The sequence below is a fragment of the Ptychodera flava genome (genome assembly GCF_041260155.1).
Source record: "Ptychodera flava strain L36383 chromosome 23 unlocalized genomic scaffold, AS_Pfla_20210202 Scaffold_24__1_contigs__length_23054250_pilon, whole genome shotgun sequence".
Taxonomy (NCBI): Eukaryota; Metazoa; Hemichordata; class Enteropneusta; family Ptychoderidae; genus Ptychodera; species Ptychodera flava.
This window is the reverse complement of record NW_027248278.1, coordinates 15,023,309-15,029,194: the sequence shown is the minus strand read 5'-3', so window position 1 is coordinate 15,029,194 and position 5,886 is coordinate 15,023,309. Positions and strand designations below refer to the sequence as shown.

General features: G+C 36.6%; 1 long non-coding RNA gene across 1 annotated transcript; it reads left to right on the top strand.

The window, feature by feature from the left end:
• Positions 1-1,056: 1,056 nt before the first annotated feature.
• On the top strand, positions 1,057-5,448 carry LOC139124520 (uncharacterized). Its single transcript, XR_011549939.1, has 3 exons — positions 1,057-1,109; positions 4,360-4,424; positions 4,737-5,448. It is a non-coding gene; the product is annotated as an uncharacterized lncRNA (long non-coding RNA).
• Positions 5,449-5,886: the final 438 nt, after the last annotated feature.

Sequence of the window (5,886 nt, the reverse complement as noted above, 5' to 3'; positions counted from 1 at the left end):
TTTCTGATCTACCACTTGTGAGGGCTCATTTTAAAGCTCTTGATGTAAGAAAAAATTTCACCGCCCTAGTTTTTCGAATATCGAGAATTTTATTTTCTCCATGGAGTTAACACAGGGATGATGGCCATCTTGAATTTCAAATATCAGTAAATCTTATGTAATTTGTTTCCCTAGTAAAAAACATTTGCACAGTGACCCCTGACCTATATGTTAAATTAGTACGAAAATGGATGAAAGATTCCTTAAGGAACGTTTGAGGAAAAGCTGAAGTCTTTCACTTTCGTTTTCGAGGCGCATACTACCTGAATGGGATTTGAATTCTCTCAAGTCTTTGCGTTTACAAAGATAATGACATGACTACCTCTAAATGGACCGGGATCCGGATTAATGCAACGTTTGGATGGGCGTTTTGGGGCATGGCTCTGCATAATGAGTCTGTTGTAAGGGTTGCTATCGTTCGCATTATCTGGGTAATCTGTTGCTCTCAACTCACGCTCTGACTATAAGCTTAGAACAGCCTTCGCAATACGCGAAAGAAAAAAGAAAGAAGGAAAAAATATCAATTTTATAAAAACAGGAGCGTGCTGAGTTGATCTACTGAAGTTTTTGCTGAGTTGATTTACTGAAGTTTCGGGGTCATGTCATCGTTCGAGAATGATTCGGCTACTGACCGCCATATCTACATACGGAAATGGCGCCGTACGCTGTGGAAATAATCATCAAGAAAGTAATAAACATAAACATTAAAAATAATCCGAAGCTGGCAATTTCGTATGTTGAAATCACGAATTACCGATCTAAACATTGACTGAGAAACACGGTCAGGAAAATGGTAGGAAATAGGTGAACGACGCGACGTCATGACCGATCGCTAAAATAAAAAAATAAGTTCACTACATCAGATAGAGGGAGTACGCGCGTTTGGGAGTCCTGTCATCTGGTTGTAAATATGTCATGTGGTTTGTTGGCTATGACACACCCATATTTGGTTTGTTTCGATGTCAAAGATCAGAGTTGAAAGTCCAAGCATGGGTAATTCCTTGCATTCTTGATACCTGTGCTAGCTCTGGTTGTCAAAGCACGTTTTCATTTGTGCCATTTCGAAGCAAGTGAGTACAAGTACATAGTAGTCTGTTCAATTCTTGATCGTAGGCTTGTAACACAAGGATACGATTTCTCATATATCTCTGGTGTTAGCATGCAGGCGGTTTTAAAATTCAGGGGTCTTTAAAATTCAGAGGTCAGACGAAACCAGGTCTACATGACAGTCCGCCTCTGACTGTGTCTACATACATCAGTCATCATGATCAACCTCGACAGATTCAGCACTTTAGTGTTTGATTGTTATGGTCCAAAGCCGTACAAAGCTACTGTGCTTGCTTTTGTATTCATGGCACTGCTTCAGTAACAACGGTCGAAAGTGCTCAAAGCATTATAAACTTGGTTGCATGGACACTCGAGCGCATCTCTCTTAGTGTGCTATGGCTATGACTTCTAAGTTTTCCCAGTGGTTTTTTCATCTTTCTATGCTATCGCCAACTGATTTAAGTTGTCTAATCGAATATTTTTGCAGAATCTGCATTTGGAGTATGCTGAGTCACAATGTGTCACCTTGTTGCACGGATACTCTGGTGCATCTCTCTTACTGTGCTAAGGCTGTGACTGCTAAGTTTTCTCATTGGTTTTCATCTTTCTATGCTATCGCCAACTGATTTAAGTTGTCTAATCTAAATATTTTGCATGAACTGCATTTTTAGTATGCTGAGTCACCATGTGTCACCTGGTTGCACGGACACTCTGGTGCATCTCTCTTACTGTGCTAAGGCTGTGACTTCTAAGTTTTCTCATTGGTTTTCATCTTTCTATGCTATCGCCAACTGATTTAAGTTGTCTAATCTAAATATTTTGCAGGAACTGCATTTTTAGTATGCTGAGTCACCATGTGTCACCTGGTTGCACGGACACTCTGGTGCATCTCTCTTACTGTGCTAAGGCTGTGACTTCTAAGTTTACTCATTTGTTTTCATCTTTCTATGCTATCGCCAACTGATTTAAGTTGTCTAATCTAAATATTTTGCAGGAACTGCATTTTTAGTATGCTGAGTCACCATGTGTCACCTGGTTGCACGGACACTCTGGTGCATCTCTCTTACTGTGCTAAGGCTGTGACTTCTAAGTTTTCTCATTGGTTTTCATCTTTCTATGCTATCGCCAACTGATTTAAGTTGTCTAATCTAAATATTTTGCAGGAACTGCATTTTTAGTATGCTGAGTCACCATGTGTCACCTGGTTGCACGGACACTCTGGTGCATCTCTCTTACTGTGCTAAGGCTGTGACTTCTAAGTTTACTCATTTGTTTTCATCTTTCTATGCTATCGCCAACTGATTTAAGTTGTCTAATCTAAATATTTTGCAGGAACTGCATTTTTAGTATGCTGAGTCACCATGTGTCACCTGGTTGCACGGACACTCTGGTGCATCTCTCTTACTGTGCTAAGGCTGTGACTTCTAAGTTTACTCATTTGTTTTCATCTTTCTATGCTATCGCCAACTGATTTAAGTTGTCTAATCTAAATATTTTGCAGGAACTGCATTTTTAGTATGCTGAGTCACCATGTGTCACCTGGTTGCACGGACACTCTGGTGCATCTCTCTTACTGTGCTAAGGCTGTGACTTCTAAGTTTTCTCATTGGTTTTCATCTTTCTATGCTATCGCCAACTAATTTAAGTTGTCTAATCAAATATTTTTGCAGAATCTGCATTTGGAGTATGCTAGTCACCATGTGTCACCTGGTTGCACGGACACTCTGGTGCATCTCTCTTACTGTGCTAAGGCTGTGACTTCTAAGTTTTCTCATTGGTTTTCATCTTTCTATGCTATCGCCAACTAATTTAAGTTGTCTAATCAAATATTTTTGCAGAATCTGCATTTGGAGTATGCTAGTCACCATGTGTCACCTGGTTGCACGGACACTCTGGTGCATCTCTCTTACTGTGCAAAGGAAGTGACTTCTAAGTTTTCTCATGGTTTTCATCTTTCTATGCTATCGCCAACTGATTTAAGTTGTCTAATCTAAATATTTTGCAGGAACTGCATTTTAGTATGCTGAGTCACCATGTGTCACCTGGTTGCACGGACACTCTGGTGCATCTCTCTTACTGTGCTAAGGCTGTGACTTCTAAGTTTTCTCATTGGTTTTCATCTTTCTATGCTATCGCCAACTAATTTAAGTTGTCTAATCAAATATTTTTGCAGAATCTGCATTTGGAGTATGCTAGTCACCATGTGTCACCTGGTTGCACGGACACTCTGGTGCATCTCTCTTACTGTGCTAAGGCTGTGAATGCTAATTTTTCTCATTGGTTTTGCTCTTTTTATACTATTACAAAGTGATTCAAAATCAAAATTTTATGCAGTCGTCTGCTTTAGGAGTATGCTGAGTCACAATGTGTCACCTGGTTGCACGGAGTCATGTGGTACATCTCTCTTTCCCTTATAAGGCTTTGTCATCTAAGTTTCTCCTATGTTTTGCTCTTTTCATGCTATTAAAAAGTGATTCAAGTTTTCAAATCAAAATTTTATGCAGGAATCTGCTGTTAGATCATGCTGAGTCAGAATGTGTCACCTGGTTGCACAGAGACTTTGCAGTGGTATAAAACTTGCTAATTAAGGGGCGCTGCACCCAACACAGGGTATTTTGCACCAAAATCACTTTTTGTAGACATTCATGTAATTTAATGAAATAGTTAACCCAAGATTAAATATTATTATTTGGGTTCATCTTCAAGGCTGTCAAGCAGTCGTAGGTTGCTTGATAAAGAAGTGTTAATTTTTGCAAATGTTTGCAAATCACCCAATTTCCTGGCTTCACTATTCTTCCAATTTCAAGATTTCCAAACAATTTAACTCCATACTGACTTGGTCAAACTTTCTTAAATTTTCACATTATTTTCTTTAAATGTTGTTAACAAAACTTTTTTTGATTGGCAATTAAGTTCTTACATTTTGAATAAGAGGCATTTTAATTTGTATGAGGATCATGTACTGTAAAATATGTTCAGATGTAACCTGCCAAAAGAAGGAAATGACGACCATGTTAAAAGTGATATTTTATTCAAATCATATGTGTCACTGCCCATTTGGGGCAACTGTTGTCAGCTCCACTTATACATAACCATTGCAAGACTAATATCATTTTTATATGCAAAGTAAAACATAAACTGTGTCTTTTGAAGGTTTATGACGTGTCTGTTGAAAACAGAGAGTATTAAAAAAAAATACTTTTTAATATGAAACGTCTTGTTAACAGTGTTATTCATTCTGATGTAATAATGGATTTCTGTTTGTTTTGACAGTATCTTTGAATGATATGACACTGCCTTAACAACAGATGGAAGAGGAATGTGAAAGAAACGTCAATGTAAGTAGGGTATTATGTTCACATGTTGCTACTCACATTGGTGTACCATTTTGTTGTAGTTACAACTTGAGCTGTATCCTGTGAATGGTTTTGGGATAATTGTGTAAGTTATTATATTACAACTCTCAAAAATTTAGAGGGCCTGTAATGCTTACTTTTGATATTATTTTCATTATTTATATTTGTCCACTGTAAGTTGTTATTTTACTACAAAAAGATTGCTAAAAAATCAATATTTAGCTTGTCAGCATAGCATCTGAAATATACAAAAATGTATTAATAGTATATCTATATTTCTATTTTCTCACTCAGGTTTGTTGTAGACTACATCACAATTGTGTTGTTGGAGGAGGCTGAAGTTTACCTTATGTCAAGGAAAAGAATGGTTATGCTTGAAGAAGCAAATAAACTCTAGTATTGCTACAGAAATTTTAAGATACTGTTCTGCAGGGATAACCTTATTGACATTTGTTCATACTGTTATGAAATATTTTAAAACTTAAATTTTAAGGCAATTATTGTCATATTTAACCAAAAATATCATTCAAAAGTTCTGGTCAGACACATTAATATTGATTATACATGTCCCTTAGGATGGCAGCAATAAGATTTGTAAAATCGTGCCAAGATATGCAACTTTGTATTTTTGAGATTATTTTTGTCATTGTAGATCTATTTTTTTCTTCAAAACTCCTTGTCAGACTTTTTGATATTCAGTATACAGGTCCTTAGGATGACTTAAGTCAGATATTTTTATACAGTGAGAAAATGCAAAATTTTGTATTTTTGGAGCAATTTTTGTCAATTTCGGTCAAAAAGTGCTTTTGTCTCATTGGTTCTTATCTGATAGCTTTGCATTTTCTTATAAAAATCCCTGGAGACTACCGAAGCCAAATCATTTTTCAAACTGGGGGAACCAATGATTTTTTTTTTTTGGAGCCAATATATTAGTCCGCAAGCTTGAATGACCTATTCCAACCCGGAATACCTTGTAAATCAATTTTGAAGATACTGAAATAATGTAGTTTTATTTGATGCCAATTTGTAGTGAAATGTGATCTAGAAAAAAGTTGTGAGCTTATGTTTTATGTAGTGGATCAACTTTAGCAAATATTTCATGGAGGAAACCCCATACACTGATGAGGGATTTCAATCCACAAGAAGGCATATGGCAAGATGCACCATACCAATAAAACAGACTCCAGTTTATTTGTATCAGTTCCAATCATTATGTTACATAAACAAAAAAAACCTGTCATGGTATCACTTAATTAAGTAAATCTTCACAAAGATGAAGGCAGCCGAGTGAAATCATGTGTAGATTGAATAAGATGAGTGATGAATGATAATATCAGGTAACTTCACCACACAAACTTACTTACACAAACAAACTTGTGTATAACTTGACTCTGAGTAAATCTTAACATTTCAAGCAAGGACCATCAAATTTTTATTGTTGATC